Below are 19,514 nucleotides of genomic sequence, written 5' to 3' on the forward strand. Positions count from 1 at the left end.
CGAGAGTATGAATCACATTTAATGCTCGAAATCTTGAAGTCCAAGTAGAATGAAAATTTAACTTGGTAATCATGTTACTTATAAAATCTTTTAAGTCCAACGAAAACGTTGGAACTAGGTTGACATTTGGACTTTGTATTTATATTAGTTATAAAAAAATTTATGACCATGTAAATTTGTAATCTTTCGACATGGTTTTTGATAAGTCAACGTAACGATATAATTCTTTAGAATTTTAACATATTTTTGTTTGAATGGCGTTGCCAAGTTAGCAGTTTTATGGGTAAAAAAATTCAAAAAATCACAATGTGTTGGAGTGGTTGAAGCCTTTTTTCATATGGTAGAAATAGTAGCAGTTTTCTTTGTTAGAATTTGGTAAAAATGTTTCAAAAAATCAGAATGTTAGAGTGGTTGAAGTTTTTTTGGTGGTGGAAATAAATTCAGCATTAAACCCTTAAAACACCCAAAACCCTAAAATTTCACAACTATATCTCAAATTTTCAAAAAATTCTACCAAATTTTATTATAATTTTATCAGAATTTCCATTATTTTCCAAACTAATTTGTGAATAAGTTAATCATAGATACTATAACATTGAAGTAAATGGATGTAATAATTTTATTCTATGTTAGTGAGATAGGTAGCCAATGATCGTTCGGGTTCACGTTGAAAAAAGTCAACGCAATAATTCAATCAGAAGGTACGAACTTGCTCAGACTTGGCCTTTCCATTCTGTCAATCAATAAATATCGCATCGAATTACATAACCGATATTGCACTGTCTTTAATTTGGGCAAAAGTTTGCTCTCTTCTTTGCTTTCTTCAAAGCTCAAATACAATGGATTTTCGTTTACTCTGTATTCTGATCGTTGTATCGCATGTATATGGATCATATGTGCAGTCTCCTTCCCGATCAACATTATCGATTCCTCTCGACAGGAGGTCCTCATCAGATCCTCGACAGGTACGATTTGATCAATACCAAAAGCATTACTTGCAGTTACTAAGAAAACATTTATCCTTTGTTTTGCAGGTTTATATTTCTCTTTCGGGGTGTAATGGTATGAGAATCTCTTGGACGTCAACCGATGACGCCGTAAGCTCAATAGTTCAGTGAAAAATACGTATCTTATTCAAAAGGGGAAAATACTCATTATCGTTATCTGTTCTACGAATCTGGAAACGTCCACCATGTTGTAATTGGACCGCTTAAACCTGGTATTCCTTCAAAACACCGCCAGCCCAGCGTGTCATGTGTTTCAGAAAAAAAACCATTATGTAATAGCATACTGTATTCATTTTAATATGATCAGGTTTTTTAACCTTATGCCATTTTGTTTATATACTCAATATATAAACAATATTAAGTTTAATTGTCTGTATAGTGAAAACTACTTTATTCAATATTAGTATGCAGATAGACCATATGAAAGCACTAAAGCTATATAAAATTAAATATTTTTTATGGTTTGTTAATATACATATAGCCACATATCAGCTGACAGAACTTTATGTTCATATGGTTAACAAAGCTTTATCTTCATGTGGTTAACAAAACTTTATTATGCTATATTAATATACATGTACAGGCGACAGATGGGATGGACGATTTCCAGCAGCATGTGCTGCAAATGAATTACGATGTGCTGCTTTTGGCGGGGATCTTTCATATGCCGATTACACGCCATCTCTGCGGCACTCCGGCATGCTTGTAGAACCGCTGGCGAGGTCGAGACCATGGATGGTAACGCAAGGAAATCATGAGGTAGGGAAGATCCCCTTACTCGTTAACACACCATTCAAAGCCTACAATGCACGCTGGAAAATGTCATATCAAGAAAGTGGTTCCCCTTCAAACCTTTTTTATTCTTTTGAGATTGCAGGGGCACAGATATTGGTGCTGGGCTCCTACGCAGACTGTGGGACGGATTCCGACCAATACCAATGGCTTCAGGTAGGGAGTCCATTTTACCTAATCGTTCATTGATTTTTATAATTTTGATCGGTTAATACATAAAGCATTTATACAACCATATTTTGAAAATATAATTAATATAATTATATTAATAATTATTAGAAGTATTTTTTTAAATAATAATTATTTATGATTATTATAATTATTTAAATAACAACAACAATATAAATATTTATATATATGGTTATATAAATAATAAGAATAACTAGTAACAATATTAGAGTCTATTAGTTGAGCCTAATCCCAAGGGTGTGGAGGAAAATTGACCTTGTGACCTCTGGATCTTCAAGGTACTTTAACAATGGGGATTACACTCGTTGAGCTAACCCTTGGGGCTTTTAGATTATTATTCTATTATTATTATAATAATATAAAATTATAAAAATAATAATAACAATTATACAGAGTTTTAAAATGAAAGACATGGTTAAAGAACTAGAAGAAAAAGTTAATAGGCACCTCACCCTAAATAATGTGGTAGATAAATTAGATATCAAACCAATTAAAGATGAAATGAAAAAATTAATAGAATTAGACCATGAGCGTAACAAAAGAGCCTTGATCCTTATAGTCTTCAGTTTAAAAGAGGAGGTAGATGAGGATACTTTAGCCATAGCCCAGATAGAATTACATAATAGATTACAAATTGAAACAACGTGTCTCAGACAAGCAACAAGGTCAGAGAAATTAACTGAGAATAAGGAAGACTGATCCGAATAAATGTGAGCTCTACTAATCATAAGTATGACATACTTAGTAAAACCTCAAGTCTAAACGGAATGAAAACATTTATAAATGAAGATCTCATTCCAGAAGATCAAGCAGAATTAAGAAAGGAGGTTCAAAAGGTAAAAGAAGCTAGGAAGGAAGGAAAATGGGTAATAATCAGAAATAGAAAAGCCTTTATCCGAGATAGAAACCAAAAAGATACTAATAAATAGCAATTCAACATGCTTCGGATTCTTTCTTGGAACTGGTTTTTCCATGGAACAAAGGCCCCAAGCTAAGTTGGATCTCAAATAATGATATTATTTTGCTTGTTGAAACTTGGGAGCACGAAGAATCTAAGGTCCCTAACATAGATGGCTTTACGCTATGGTCTACCTAGAACAAGCGATCCTCCTGTAGGGGCATTAGGGGAATAGCTTGTTACATTAAGAAGAACATCTCTCCCTAGGCTAGAATTTATAAAAACGACCCTTACAACCAATATAGTTGGATAGAGATCACTGAAATTAATAATAAAAAGACCTACATAGCAATATGTTATTTTGCCCCCATCAATTCTGACTTCTATAAGAAGAAGAATCTAGATAAAAATAGTCCCTACAATGGTTTAGAGAATGATATTTCTAACCTAAGGAATGAAGGTAATATCCTTTTAATAGGTGACTTTAATGCTCGAACCTCAAGCAACCAAGATATTATTCTAAGCAATCATTCCAACCCTAATCCTATTTGATTAGATGAAGACCCTACTCTAGCTAGTAGGTACAAAAGGAGCTCTGAAGACCTCGAGGAGAATTTGTTTGGGTCGGAGCTAGTCAAGTTCTGTAGTGCTTAGGATCTCATAATTTGCAACGGTCTAAAGAAGTGGCCCAATAATTGTGAGATGACCTGCATCCATGGGCTTGGTAGCAGCGTGGTAGACTATGTTATCTCCGATCTCCCTTTATACAACAATATAATAAATTTTGACATCTTAAACGACCACGAGCTTGACTCTGATCATAGGCCTTTACTTATAACTCTCAATTTTGTCATACATAGAGATCCCATAGACAATAATCCTTATAGCCAAAAGAACCTAATATTTGATAGAAATAAAAACAATCTCTTTCTAAATGAATTAAAAAGTAATTTTCTTTATCTAGTATAGACAACATAGAAGACCTATATCATAATTTTAATAGAACCCTCTCATATTCTATTAACAAGTTCTCAATTGAAGTTTCAAATAATAAAAGAAATAGCAAAACCAACCCATGGTATGACCAAGATTGTAAAAGTGCGAGGAGAGCAATTAAGGAAGTTGTTGATGAATCTCTTAAAATGGGCAAGATAAAAATATACAAAGCCCTAACTAAAAGGTAAAAGAGGCAGTACATTCGTAAAAGACAAGAGAATCTCTTACGCCTCTCTAAGGTAGATCCTAAAAAATTTTGGAGGCAGATTCTGACTAGGAAAAATAAAGATAATAATAAAATTGCTTTACACGATTGGAATTCCTATCTTAAAAAGCTTTATGAATCTCCAAATGTCATGGAAAACTTTGAAACCCCACTGACAACAAAAGAATTTTTCTCATTAGAAGACATTGATTTGGGGGTTAAACGCCTGGAAAATGAGAAACCTAACAACATCGAAGGTTACGAGGCAAAAATCTTAAAAATTGGAGGTCCTGTCTTCATCCACCACATCCACAAGCTTTTTAATCAAGCAAGGATTCCCTAAACCATGGACTAAGAGCCTCATTATCCCTATTTTTAAAAGTGGGGACACAAATAACCCCTCTAATTATTAGACCATTATGATCAACCCTCTCTTAGCCAAGCTATATGGTACTATTTTCAAAAAGAAGTTGAGCATATGGCTTGAAAGTGAAGGTAAGTGGGCTAAAGACGAAGTGGGTTTTAGAAGGCATCACTCAACAACAGACCACCTCGTTATGCTTGGGATCATTGTAGAGGAATGTTGTAATGATAAATCCAATCTCTTTTGTTGCTTTGTGGACTTCAGAAAAGCTTTCGATACGGTTCTTAGAAACAACCTTTGGAATAGATTAGAAGGGCTAAAGGTTCCTTTCAAGTTGAGAGCTGCCGCTATAAGATTATACGAGAATGTAATTGCCAAGCTAAAAAGTAATGAGGGATGGTAGAAACATATTAAATGTAATATTGGAGTTAAGCAAGGTTGCCCATCTCCCCTACTCTATTTGACATTTACATCGACAAGCTTGAAGGGTATTTAGAGGAAGCAGGTTCTGTTGGTACGATCTTAGTTGGGATAGTCATCATCATATTGGGTGTGGAGCATGATTATTTAGAGGTCTTTGTTTTAGCTGGATGTATACCCTAGGAAGTTTGTACATCCCTCCATGTGAGGGGGAGGGTGTGGGGGGAATTGTCCCCCCCGCGGGGGTTCGGGGGGGCACATCCCCTTCGGTTGGGGGCTCCAGAGGCTAGCGGTCCCCCGGCAGGGGTTTCGGAGGCAGTGCCCCTGAAGCTAAAAACATATGTAAAATTGCCTTGTAAAACTATAGTAATTTCTAGTCAATCTGGGTCGTTCATTAGGTGGATGATCTGACGGTAGAACTTATGTTTAGTTTATGGTTTTTTGCCCTAGAAGGAAACTCCTCTCTTTGTATGAGGGTATTGTGTTGAGGCCATGTAATAGATGTGTATTCTCCGAGCGAGAAACAAAGAGGTGAGACTGTGAGAGAAAACAGAGGATATTATAGCAGATTTGTTGTAGGTTGTGTCTCTTTATTTTGTTGGATAATAGAAAGGAAGGACTAGCTGTTCGGGGTGGACGTAGCCCAAACTAGGTGAACCACATATATCTGTGTCTCTCTGGTTTTATGCGTTTTCTGTGTTTATATTTATGCAATATTCTATGTGTTCCATTGCTCTGTAGTATATAATTTTCTAACACATACTTCTCCTCTATGTTGGTGATATTGTTCTTCTCGCAAGGTGCCCATCTGATCTTGATAAGAAACTTAGTCTTCTTAAGGACTTTTGCTATACCATGGGTATGACTGTTAACACTGACAAAACAAAAGTTATGATTATCAAGTCCAAGAAGGACACTTACGCTAATTTTATGTATGACAATAATAACTTGGAGGAAGTGTATTCTTACAAGTACCTAGGAATTGATATTCATCACAAGCTCAATTGGAACTATAGCATTGAGAAAAGGATTAATGGGGGGTGGAAAGCTTATTTTGGTCTTGAAAATAACTGTAAAACGACAAACCTCGTAATGTGGGATAAAAAGAAGTTCCCCTTTGAAGCTTTAGTCACTCCTATTATCTTATATGGATGTGAGGTCTGGGGTTGGAGCATCTCTAGAGAATCCTGGAGAAAGATTGAGGAAATCCAGAAGCGTTTTATACTTATAACTTGAAAATTAAAAGCAATACACCCTATCCTATTCTCCTTATAGAAGTAGGTCTTTCCCCTATCAAAAGCCTAGCTGTGACTAGGCTTCTGTTGTACAAGCAAAAACTTAATAACATAGGAGATCATAGACTTCCTAAGCTAGCTTCAAATTCTAGCCAAAACCACCTAAGGCTCAAGCGGGGGTGGTATAAAGACACGAGGGTCTGGTTAAACCTTTGGGAGATCAATGAGAATGATGTATTGCAAAACATTAATAACATTAAAAATATTGTTACTTCTAAGTTCAAAGAAAAAATGTGGTGTGAGACAGATTTAGTAGCTAAAAGAAAATTAAGTTATTATAAGAAGGTCATCAACCCCACCCTAGAAGATCAAAAGTATCTCTCTGTTTTAACTAGCTCAAAGAGGAAAATTAATATAGCGAATATTAGAACGAAATCTCATGAGCTCCATAGTGAAACAGGTCATTGGTAGTTCCTAAAACACCATGGATGGAAAGGATCTGCCATCTCTATGATAATAGGAACATCGAGGATGAAAACCACTTCCTCTTAGAGTGCCCCATGTACAACCACATTAGATCTCAGTTTCATACTCTTTGTCGCAATACTGACCTTCCTAGCCTTTTACGATGTCAAAATTATAGTGAGCCTCAGAGGCTTCTCTCCAAGCTTTTTGACAATAGGAATAAAATTCTTAAATCAAATTAAAAAAATTGTTTCTTTAGATCTGATAGACAAAAGTTTGGTCTCACTCGACATTAACCATCATCATCATCATAATAATAAAATATATTTGTTATTATATTATTACTATAATAGTATTATATTATAATATTAATATTAATATTAATCATAATAATTTTAATTAATAATAATAATGTGTGATAATAATATTATATTATCATTATATTATCATAGTAATATAAAAATATAAGTATTATTATATTATTATAATAACAATATAATAGCTATTCTATTAATTATTATTATAATATTATTCTATTATTATTATTATAATAATATATTATGATTATTATTATATTATTATAACAATAATATAAAATAATATTAATAACCATAATCACAAATTGAAGTATTATTATAACAATAATATTATATTATTATTATAATATTATAATAATAATATTAACTCATAATAGCAACTATAATCTAATGATAATTAGAATTGTGAAAAGAGAATTACTATGTATACCTTTTTAAAGACCAGCTATTTATGGTTATTAATAACTATATAAATAATAACATCTATATTTTTATATATTTATGATTATTATATTAATATTATTATAATAATATAAATTCATAATAATATTAATTAATAATAATAATAATAATAATAATAATTATTATTATTATATTATAATTCTTGGGCTTTATTAATTAAACCATGTTTATTTTAGTATTTTTAATATTTATCTTATAGTTTGTATACATTGGGTTTATAATATTAGTGTCTTTTGTTTAATATTATTCCATGGGGTTCATAATCCTTTAAGATTTTAGTATTAATTCCCTGGGTAATAATAATATAATATTTTTTTTTCTCGGCAAATGCTAATTCTATTAATTGTAAAACAAAGTAAAAATACAAGGGGGCGAGGCCTCGAGAATCATCCTCTGAAGACACTCAGAACAACAGAAACTATCCCTTGTGAGGGAAGAACCAGATACAAAAGCAAGAGAACAGATATTGCCACCAGGAATTAACCGAGGAAACATGAAGAGGAGGAGAAAACCGTCTGTCGAGAGCATGTGACCAGAGCATGAGACCATTACATTGCTCAAAATTCCAGAGACCATTACAATGCTCAAAAAACCAGAAGAGTTTTACATTGCTAAGCCACATAGAGAGAATTGAGTCCGCATGTCTGAAGATAGCCGACCCGAGCCGCGTCCAAAACCGCTTGAGCTTGATCATTTTAGTCATTCAAAAAACAAAAAAAGGAGAAGGCCCAGATGGCCTTAAAATGCATCATCTCCATGCTGAGGTTCCTCCACCACCGGACAGACGTTATCCTTCCATGCATCCTCATGTCCAGCATCTTCCTCACCTGGGTGCCTCATCAGGAGGCGTGTGTCACTATCCATCTCTTCTCGAATCCTCGAGACAACAGTTTTCGGAGGCTAAGAGGCACTGGGAGCCTCGCTCCTTTTAGGTCTCTCCCCCTGATCTTTCTCCAGACTTTCCCCTGCATTGTCCTGTCTATTGCTTTGACTGTTGACTCCTTGGCAAGCTTCTAGAGAGGGCTCAAACATCAGGCGCACCCAAATTGGGGGCGGAGCTTCTTCTTCATAGAAGAGAATGATGATATTGGCAGTAATTACAGGTCCAAGGAAATTGCTCTGAAAAGTGAAATGAGTTGTTTGGAACCCATGATACAGAATTGGATTGTGAATAGGATCCACAGAGATGGTAGCCGGCTGCTTTCCACGCCCTCCCCGACATCCCTCGGAACGACTCCTCTTGCTGTGGCGCACCATGTTGAGGGGATTCCATAGAGGCCGAGACCAGAGGGAGGAAAAACAATCCAAGAAACCAAAACCAGAGCCCAGAGATAGGTTACACAGCACATGAAACAAATTTAGACACTCGCGGTCAAACTATAATTGCAAGGAGAGCGACGTAGGAGAAGTAGCAGGGGAAATCGAAAGCTTACCCAAGTTTCCAGAGACCAGACCGCTAACTAAATGCCACCCTTTTCCAAGCCAGAGATGAACAAGAAATGAAATACACAGAGGAAACTCACCATTGTTTGCAAGGAACAGCCAGCCTTTGAGACCCACTTCCAGCTTTAACCAGAGACACGAAGGCAGGGCACTTGCAATGGTAATGAAATCCCTGGACGCCATGGATAAAATAACCAAAGCCATACCTTGAACAGAACAAGCAGTAAATGCAGAGAGCGTGCCAAATCTTCTGCTCTGCAAATGATCCTTCAGGAACCGAGCGAACCACCTGAACATCACTCCCATCAACCGAATTAGCTCCTGGATAATCGCGCAGGTCTGCGTCTGGCAGTACCTAGCACCTCCACCTGTCCTTTGAACCATAATTACACATTGATTTCACCCGTATCCGGGTAATAATAATATAATATTACTATTATGATAATAATACAATAAATATATTATATTATAATAATATTGTATATATATTATATTAATAATAATAATAAAAACAATTATATTGTATTATTATTATTATAATATATTTATTATATTATTATAATAATAATAATATTATATATTATTACCTAAGGATTAATAGTAAACTCCCAAGGGAATATGAACTCGAGGGAATAATATTAAACAACCCAAGTTAACAATAAACCCAAAGGATTAATACTAAACCCCCAAGGGATTATGAACCCAAGGAAATAATATTAAACCCAAGGAAGTAATATTATAAACCCAACATTGGTAAACACTAATACAAATATTAGAAAGGCTAAAATAAACATGGTTTGTTTTCATGGTGAGACAATCCTTGTCACAATGTGACATTCAAACATGGCTAACCATGGTTGGATATGATTGTCAATGGTTGACCATGATTGATATTATAAATGTAAGGGAATAATAAACTCAAGTGACTGATATTATAAACCCAAAGAAATCATAAACTCTAGGGATTAATGCTAAAACCCCAAGGGATTATGAACCTCAGGGAATAACATTAAACCCAAAGGACTAATATTATAAACCCTAAGATAAATATTATAAACACTAAAATAACCATGATTGATCATCAATCATATTGAGACAATCGTTACCACAATTCCATGTTGGACCATAGTTGACTATGGCTAACTTCATAGTAAACCATGGCTAACTACGTAATAATAATAATAATAATTATTATAATAATAGTATAATAATATATTATATTATTGTAACAATAATAATAATAACAATTATATTATATTATATGATTATTATAATAACATAATATATTTATTATATTATTATTATAATAATAACATTATATATTATTACCCAAGGGATAATACTAAAATCCCAAGGGATTATGAACCAGAAAGAATAATATTAAAGAAAAGAGACTAATATTATAAACCCAAGGAAGTAACAAACCCAACAATTTAATATTATAAACTCAAGGAATTAGTGAACCAAATGGATAAATACTAAAAACCTAAGGGATCAAGAAGCGCAAGGGATTGATATTACAAACACAAAAGATTAATAAAGCTCACCATGATTGATATTATAAACCCATGTTAATAATAAAACCAAAGGATTAATACTAAAACCCCAAGGGATTTTGAACCCAAGGAAATAATATTAAACACAAGGGACTAATATTATAAATCCAACATTGGTAAACCCTAATATAAAAGTTAGAAACACTAAAATAAACATGGTTTATTTTCATGCTAAGACATTCCTTGTCACAATGTGACATTCAAACATTGCTAACCATGGTTGGCTATGATTGTCAACGGTTTACCATGATTGATATTATAAACCTTAGGGAACAACAAACCCAAGAGATTAATATTATAAACCCAAAGGAATAATATGCCTAAGGGATTAATACTAAAAGGCCAAGGGATCATGAACCTGAGGGAATAATATTAGACCCAACGAACTAATATTATAAACCCAATGTATATAAACCCTAAGATAAATATTATAAACACTAAAATAAACATGATTGACCATCATTGATTTTCATATTGAGACAATCGTTATCACAATTCTATGTTGTACCATCGTTGACTATGATTGACTTCATAATAAACCATGGTTGACTGCGGAATAATAAACCTAAGCGATTGATATTATAAACCCAAAGGAACAATAAAACCAAGGGATTAATACTAAAACCCCAAGGGATTATGAACCTAAGGGAATAATATTAAACTCAAGGGGCTAATATTAAAAAACAAAGGTATATAAACCCTAAATGGAGACAATTTGTTTCATAATGTGAGATCGGACCATGATTGACCACAATTGACCATTGCTGGTTATGGTTGTCCATGATTGATATTATAAACCAAGTTATTAATAAATCAAAGGGATTGATATTATGAACCCAAGGGATTATGAACCCAATGAAATAATATTAAACCCAAGGGACTAATATTAGAAACCCAACATTGGTAAACCCAAATATAAATATCACAAACACTAAAATAAACATGATTTATTTTCATGGTGAAACAATATTTGTCAAAATGCGGCATTCAACCATGGTTGGCTATGATTGACAATGGTTGACCATCATTGATATTATAAACCTAAGGGAATAATAAACCCAAGCGATTGATGTTATAAACCCAAAGGAATAATAAAACTAAAGGATTAATACTAAAACCCCAAGGGATTATGAACCCAAGGGAATAATATTAAACTCGTGGGACTAATATTATAAACCCAAGATTGGTAAACCCAAATATAAATACTTCAAACACTAAATTAAACATGGTTTCTTCTGATGGTGAGACAATCCTTGTCACAATGCGACATTCAAAGATGGTGACCATGGTCGGTGTGAGCTCCAGTATTGCAACAATAATGCTACAACTCCTGGGGCTTCCTTCTTTACTTTTATCAACCAGGTAGTTCGTAACAAACTTGGAAGCGACAGTGCTGTATGCACAGGTACTAGCTCTTACTACAGGCTGTCACTCGATCAGCTGGTGCAAGTTCACTAGGAGCTGAAGACAACTTTTATGAGTTCTCAGAAGAAGCTTTAACTGTGATGAAAGGAAACTAACTCTACAGGGGCTATTCTACTTACAGAAAGCAAAGAAAAACTAAAATGAAATGTAAATGCTAACAAACCCTAGTAAACCCTAATTTTGAAAGAAAAGAGATGGAAACTACTAAAATGAGTGCCAATGATCATTGAAAAGGAAAATTGCATTTATTCAAGCTACTTTTGAAGAGAAATGAGAAGAAATCATCTTTTTGTACTTTTGAGTATTATTATGTGAAATTATTATGCTTGTGATTTGACTGGCTATGACTGTGCAGAGGGTTGGTGGCAAAAGAAGATGGAGTTGGCTTTTGCAGATGGTGAGGGTGGTGCGGAGAGGTCCTAAGAAGCCCCTAGTACCCTTCTGAAGACTTCCATTATGATCAGACTTTGAAAAATCACTCACAGGAAATTCTACAGGAGGCTGCAGGGGATCTACAAGAGGTTGTATAGGAGGATCTACAGGAGGAGGCCGAAAGTGGTTTTTGGAGGTTTGAAGGTGGAAAAATGATGGGAAAAGGGAAATGAAGGCTGGATGAAGGTGTTGAGGGGTCTATAACTTTGTCAATGAAGATCAGGAACGAACGCGACGGTTGGATTTATTCAAAGGGCAAGAAAACAACTTTGTGGAAAAACGCAGAAATTAGGCAGATTGGCGAAATGTGGTGATTGAGTGGGGAAATATTGAGACATGAACTGGTACAGGTTGTGTTATGGAGTAATGATAAGCTGGAATGTTCTACAAGAGAGCTACACACTTACTTCTCAAAACTGACCAAAGCAAGAACCGAAAAATAGAGTTTTGCCTATTTTAACCTAAATTCTGACCTAAAACTAGAGAAATGCTGAGCAGAAATTTATGAACAAAAGATTATGCAAGAAAACGATGGTAAATGAACATGAAATTATCTAAGCATGTGAATCCAAACTAATATCAACTTCTCCAACTCGAAATATCACACTAGAAATTGCATGAAGGGCAAAAACTGTGTTTTTGGTGGCAGTAGTAGTGCCTTGACCTCAAATCATGGTCCCAAGGAGGGAGAAATGAGATCAAGAACTACTGGTAGGCTTCTTGGATCTTTTTCTGTGACTGCAGCAACTTACTCAAGCAACTTGAAGTAAAAACAACTATTCTAACCATCAAAAGCAACCTAATCTAATGAAGTAAGATTAACCTAAATAATAGAAATTATCTCATGAATGCAAGAAAAAGCATATAAATACACAAAGGAGGTGCTAGGAAGCTTGGGTTGGGACCTAACCCAAGAGTTTCATCCCTCTAGAAAATTTCAGTGTTGGTTCAAAACTTGTTTCATCTTCATTTACCAAAAAAATAGCAGTTACATTGCAAAACTGTCTTCAAAAAGAGCTCGAAAATGAGCAGAGTACAAGGATGCACAAAAGTGTGAAAATATATTATGAAATGGCTAACCTACTGAGGCTTGAATCCTTCTTATTTAAATAAGTGGGGACTCCCAACAATCCTTCTAAACTTAAGGAAATCAACTACCTAGAACTGAAGATAACAACAACCCTACTTGACTTGCTCGGCTGCCCCTTGGAATCATCAATGTGTGTCTTTGTACTCCGATCTATTGATGAAGAATTCAAGGGAGGGGGTAATTAATGAAGGAGACACCCCTCCTATAAGTCCTTATCCCTGTTTCCTCAAGTTTGGCTATCATTTGCTCATAAATTCCTGGTCCTTGTCCAAAATTGTCTAAAAAATCTGCAATAAACACTCATTAGACTATATGGCAAAGTGACCACCCCCATTCACTCTATTGACATAAATATATTCAAAAGAATGCACAAAGCTATTAAGAATGGTGGATTGAATGAAAATAATAGGCAGAATGAGCCCATATAGTTACCCATTTCTGGGGCTCATCATCACCCCCCTGCTGAATGGGTTGCTCATGCTCTGAGCAACTAATCTAGTTCTTCATCTTTAATAGGTTTAACAGCTTCCCTGACATCCCAAGCCTTTGATGTGATGTCTTCCTCTCTGTGATGGAAACCTGCTTTCCTATCAACTTCCTCCCATTGTTTCTGTTCTTCCTCCTCCCTAACTCCTTCCAAAAGCCCTAGTAGCAGTGGAGGACTAAATTTAAGACCAATCCAGTTGGCTTTCAAGTTTTTCATTGATTGTTTATATAGGGTCACTCTCCTCATAACTTCCCTCATTCTAATTGGGGAGTGATACTCCCTGATCTTTAGGCTATGTGATAATGTATTCCACCTTCTCATGCAGGCAGTCAACACCAAACAATCTCTCCATATCTTCAAAGTGCACAATAGCATGTGCTTGTTTGTCAACATAGTCAGGGGAAACTTGAGGATTGGTTGCAAGAAGCTGGTGGGCGTAGATGAGATCCAATGGTTCTGCTGGTTCTGCCCTTATCATGAGGGGCTCACTTAGCTCCTTGGCCATGATTTTTTGGATTTCCACTGCTCTCTTTTTTTCATGGCTCAATAAAGAAGCCATAGCCATGAGTTGTAGGTCTCCTAATGCAGCATTTAGATCCCATAAATTAATGTTAGGAAGTGCCATGTTGTGTAGGTAAAATTTTGCTAGCTTGGCTTTATCCTCAGTTGAACTACTATCACATGAATGCATAAACTAACCATAATTTTGGAATGGGATTGTGCCCCTCTGGGCCAATGTTCTAATTTGGAATTGAAGCCACTGGTCTTTGAGATATAGTGCATAGGATCTAGCTGGCTATATGCACTACAAGGCCTCCATTTCCTAGCTGGCCATGCAGGCCATCTTGGCTTCCTTTCCCTGCAATTGCTTTTTCAAAATCAACACTTCAGTCACTACCTGAGATTATTTTTCTTGGTATTGTTTCATCAGCGTTTCAACATCAATCTGTGGTTCTTGTTGTTGTTGTTGTTTCTCTGCTGCTTCATTATCTGTTAGGGGTCCTTCTTGTTGCTGTTGCCCTTCCAAGATTGGCAACTTGTCTCCCCCTTGAGGTTCCAATTCATGTAGCTGCTTTTTTAACAGTTCATTTTCTTCCTGAAGTTGGGCTCTTCTAATGCTCTTTGTGTGCCTTACCATGCCCAACTCCCTGCTCAACTCTCTTAACTTGTTTTCCATGTGCCATATATCTTCAACTCCTTTAGATTTAGAAGTCTACATCCAGGTGTGGGTCCTGACTCTTTCTTTTTCTAATTTGAAGAAAAGAGGCACAAAATTTTTTTGTGGGATGATCTTCCCAATTTCTAGAAGATTGTAATAGGAGCCTAAATTAGGATAAGGGCTTGGCTTAGATATTTCTTTTGCCTTACCTTCCTCTTGTGACTGTTCTGTTGCCTTCTTTTCCAATTTTTCATTTTCTTTAAGCTTGGCCAGTGTCTCCTAGAGTCCATCAATTTGATTATTTCCTTCCAGGTGGAGGTTTTGGGACTCCCTCTCTCATAGGTGATAGATATTTTGGAGGGAGATTTCTTCTTTTTCACAGTAGGTGCATCCTCAATGATAATGGTTTCTTTTGATGGTGGTTGGGGCTTGCCCACCTTAATCCTAGTGCTGCTCTAAGCTTCGAAATACATAGATGTCTGTCTTTTTCTTTTTCCCTTTTGCTTAGCTGGGGTGCTCAATGCAGCAAGCACATCTGCTTCTTCCCTTGCGAGTGTCTCAGGGGACACTCATTTTTGTTCTTCTTCTTCTTCATCCTCTGCAGGTTTTCCTATATCTACTGTTTCTATTTTTGTCTTTGCTATCTCTGGTGGTGTTTTCTCCTTTTCTTGCTGAGTCTCTGCCCTTCCTGTGGCAGTCTTTTTCTGAGCTTTCTTGGGCTTCTTCTTCTCAGCTTTTGTCCTCTTCCTCTTCTCTGCTTTTGATGCTGTTTTCTTTTCTGCCTTAGGTTCAACTGTGGTTTTGTCAAGTTTCTCCTCTTCTTTCTGTTTCTCCTCTGTTTCTCCTTCTGTTTGAATATCTTGTGCCTCCTCATGAATTTCCTTCTCAAGTTCCTCTGTCTGCTCCTCCTCTTCACTACTAGATGGGCTAAGATCATCAGTAAGAGTTTTGATGTCATCTTCTCTGGACATGTTCCTGAAAATTTCCCATGCTATAGGGATGGTGTATGTGTGTAGGGCATCTTCTACCAACAATTTGATGAGCCCATGGTGGGCCAGCTGGTCTGGGACCCCTGCATTTAACTTGGTGCCACATTCTATCAAAGATTGGAGGAGGAAATATGGGAGACTGAGTTTTCTAGTTGTAGGTAGGTCCATCCCATATCTCAATTCATGCAATAACCTGAAGTGATAACCATAAACTATATTGAATCTTCCTTCACAAGTGATATATTTCATGATCTAGTAGCTGACCTCATTCCATGGAGGACGTAAGCTTGTACTTCTGACCCCATTCTCATCCTCTACAGGATTTTCATCAGGCTCAAAAAAATGTCTGTTTAGCAATCTGTCCTAATGGTTTTTCTTCTTTGCTCGAAGGGAGCCCAAGTGGAAGACCTGTGATTCTACTAATAAAATCTGGTGTAAGCTCTAGGGTCTGACCCTTGAAACTGACTATAGCATGTGTTTTGGAATGGGGTCTTAAGGACAATAGAAATTCTTTAGTCACCTCTTTGTCATAACCATGAATTCTCTCAAATAAAGACATCTAGTTTTCCCTGGTGAAGAGGGCCACCACTTCGCGCTGCTCATGTAATTTTTTGGAGTTCAAAGGCTCCTTTCTCATAAAACCTCTTGGTATGGTGTTTAGTGGTTTCTTAAAATGCTCAAGTGAGGACGAAGGAAACAACTTCCAAAACCAGAAACAGAGGGATAGCTATGTTTTGTTTTTTTTTCTGAAACTAGATAGGGAATTTCTCATGTTCTTCTTTTTTCACAACATCAATTTTCAATTTTTCCCTCTCTTCAAACTGTTTTTAACTTGAATTTGCTTCTCGGTTTTTGGAAGAAAAATCAAGACTTTGACAAAACAGATAATATGTAATGCAATGTTTCTTAGAGTAGCCAGACTTGGCAAATTCATTTTTTCACAGACTTGATTTCTATGGTTGCATCCCTTTTTTACAGAAGAATGTGAGAAAGGAAAAGACAGATTTTGAATGGAAAGAAGAAAACAGAGAGACTGTGTAGAACTCAAAAAATCACAAACAAACTTTTGAGCTTCTCTTTCCTTTCTTTTTCAACCCAATACTTTACTTTTAACCCACCACCTTGTATAGATATATCGTATGCAGAGTGGGTTTCTAAGCATACCTCAATTCAAGCTCGAATTTTGACAAAAATTCTAAATTTTTCTTCTGCAGAGCTGGTCTCTGGCCTTCCTGTAGAAAACCTCCTGTAGAGGGTGTTTCTGCTCCTATAGGATGCAGTAGTGCTCTCGTAGAGCCCAATATGTGGGAGGGTTTTGAAAAACTGGTAGAAAATGACTAGTTCATTGTTCTAAAGGTGGTAGGTGAGTACTGAAGTCGAGAGCTCATCGATGCAAATGAAACAAAATGTGGTGGAGGCTTGTACTGCACTGTACTTAAACTGATGGCGTAATCTGTAGTGAGGAGCTTAGGTGGATGGATGGGTACATTATCCCCATCCAGACCATTGGTCCTACGCCAATGTCATTATGGTTTCTCATGTTGCCTGACTGCCATCACCTCCACTCTTCCCATTCTGCACCACCACCACTACCGTTTCTGAGTTTTTCTCCCCGAGTTGACGAGTCACACATGCTGACTCTATATTTGAACTGTGGTTTGAATTGCACAAGGCTCATTTGAACTCCACGAGGGTGGTTTGAACTGAATGAGGGTGGCCAGTTAGCTAGCCACCGACTTCGTTTAATCATGACCATTCCAATAGTTCGTGCAGTTCCTAAATAATATTCATGCAATTGAGGAATAGGTTTAGCCACTTACCTGTTAGTCGTTGCTGTGCTCTGCATGCTGGACTTTGGCATGTCATTTTCTGATTGCTACTGCTGCTGGTGCTCTGCATGGTTGGACTTCGGCTTATGCTAGTGATGTTTCAATTAGGCTCTGCTCTTTGCATGCTGGATACATCTTGGCTGCGTTGACCCTGTCTCTGGAGTTTGTTTTTTCAAAGGGATCAGCTGCTACAGGAATCCTGTAGGATTTCCTATAGCTGATTCTCCTTCTGAAATTTTAGGCTGATGCTTTAGTAGGGGCTAAAAAAAAGATAGTTGAATAAGGTTCTGAATGAAAGGAATAATAGCTGGAAGGAATCAAGTAAGAATAAGTAAAGAACACTGCTACTTTATTTACCATCATTTTTTTGTGTTTAAAGAATGAAAAAATAGAATTTCTGTATTTTTCTGTGCAGGGAAAGAAAAAGCGAGTGGAAATGTGGGTGTGCAGGGATGGAATGGAGAAGTAGGAGGATGGATGGTGGCAGGGAGGCCCATAGGCCTTCTGAACAAATTTCTAGCCCTCAGATTCTTTTCTAAACTTCGATTTTGATCTCTCTGTGATTTCTACAGGAGCCTCCTATAGAATGCACAGAGTTTCCTGTAGGACAAGAAATATTCAAGACTAGTGAGACCAAGGCCTGAGAAAAGATAATGGTGTTGGAAGAATGGACTATGAAGGGTATATGCATCCTGGCCATGTCCTTTTTCCTTGTGTGACCCTCCTGCAATCTGCAAATGCATTCAGAAAAGTCAATTTTTTATGTTTTCTTTCTTTTTCCTTTGTTCTTTTTTTTTCTTTTCATAAGACAACTGGGGCTCCTCCAGGAGGTTTTCACCCTCATCGCCTACCCTGGGTGCCTCCAAAAGGTTTTCACCTAGGGATCTTTTATTCTTTTATTCTATTTTTTCTTAGTTTTTTTTTTTTTTTTTTTTTTTTTTAGTTCAGGGTGTAGGTGGAGTGGAGGAAAAGACCTGCTCCACTACCAACACTATTTTCCTCAAATTCTCAATGAATTTTTTCTTGGAAAAGGGCTTCTTGTTGATCTTCAACCTGTGCCCTTTGATGAGCATGGGGATGGCTTCTTCATCGATGGTCTAGATCAAGACTGAACCATTGTCATTGCATTTTTCTACTGTGTATGGTCCCAACCATCTTGTCCTCAGTTTTCCCTTGAAATCTTTATATCTTGAATCATATAGTAGCGTCCAATCTCCTTGCTGGAATTGTTTTTCTTTGAGGTGTCTGTCATGCCATATTTTTCTTTGAAGTTGGACTACCTCTAAGTGGAGAAGGGCCTGTAATCTCTATTCATCCAATCCATTGAGCTGAAGTAGTCTTTTCTTTTGTGCATGGCTAAGATCTAGGTCCAGCTGAGCTGCCATCCTTAAGGTGTTATATTCAAATTCTATTGACAATAGAGCCTTCTTCCCATAGACCAGCTCATAGGGTGTGAACCCTGTGGTGGTTTTCCAGGTGGTGTTATAGGCCCAGGTGGCCTCAACCAATCGATCTGCCCAATCTTTTCTGTTGTTGCTCACTACCTTAGTTAAAATACCTTGCAAAGCTCTGTTAATGACTTCCACCTGTCCATTTTCTTGCAGATGATAAGGGGTGGAAGTTCTGTGCTTAATCTTGTGATGTGTGAGCAGGTCTTCAACCAAATTGGAGGTAAACTGACTCCCTTGATCTATGGCTAACTCTCTTGGATAGCTAAACTTGTAGAAGATATTTTCCCTAAAAAACTCAGCTAC

At 36.4% G+C, this 19,514-nt stretch overlaps 1 pseudogene; it reads left to right on the forward strand.

Annotated features, from left to right (window-relative positions):
- The first annotated feature begins 839 nt into the window (after nucleotides 1-839).
- The window catches only part of LOC149220275 (purple acid phosphatase 22-like), an 83,975-nt pseudogene continuing 65,300 nt past the window's right edge, over nucleotides 840-19,514 (forward strand).

Source organism: Pinus tabuliformis, chromosome Q, assembly GCF_031772625.1.
Source record: "Pinus tabuliformis cultivar Carrire ecotype Pingquan chromosome Q, CPIR1, whole genome shotgun sequence".
Classification (NCBI taxonomy): Eukaryota; Viridiplantae; Streptophyta; class Pinopsida; order Pinales; family Pinaceae; genus Pinus; species Pinus tabuliformis.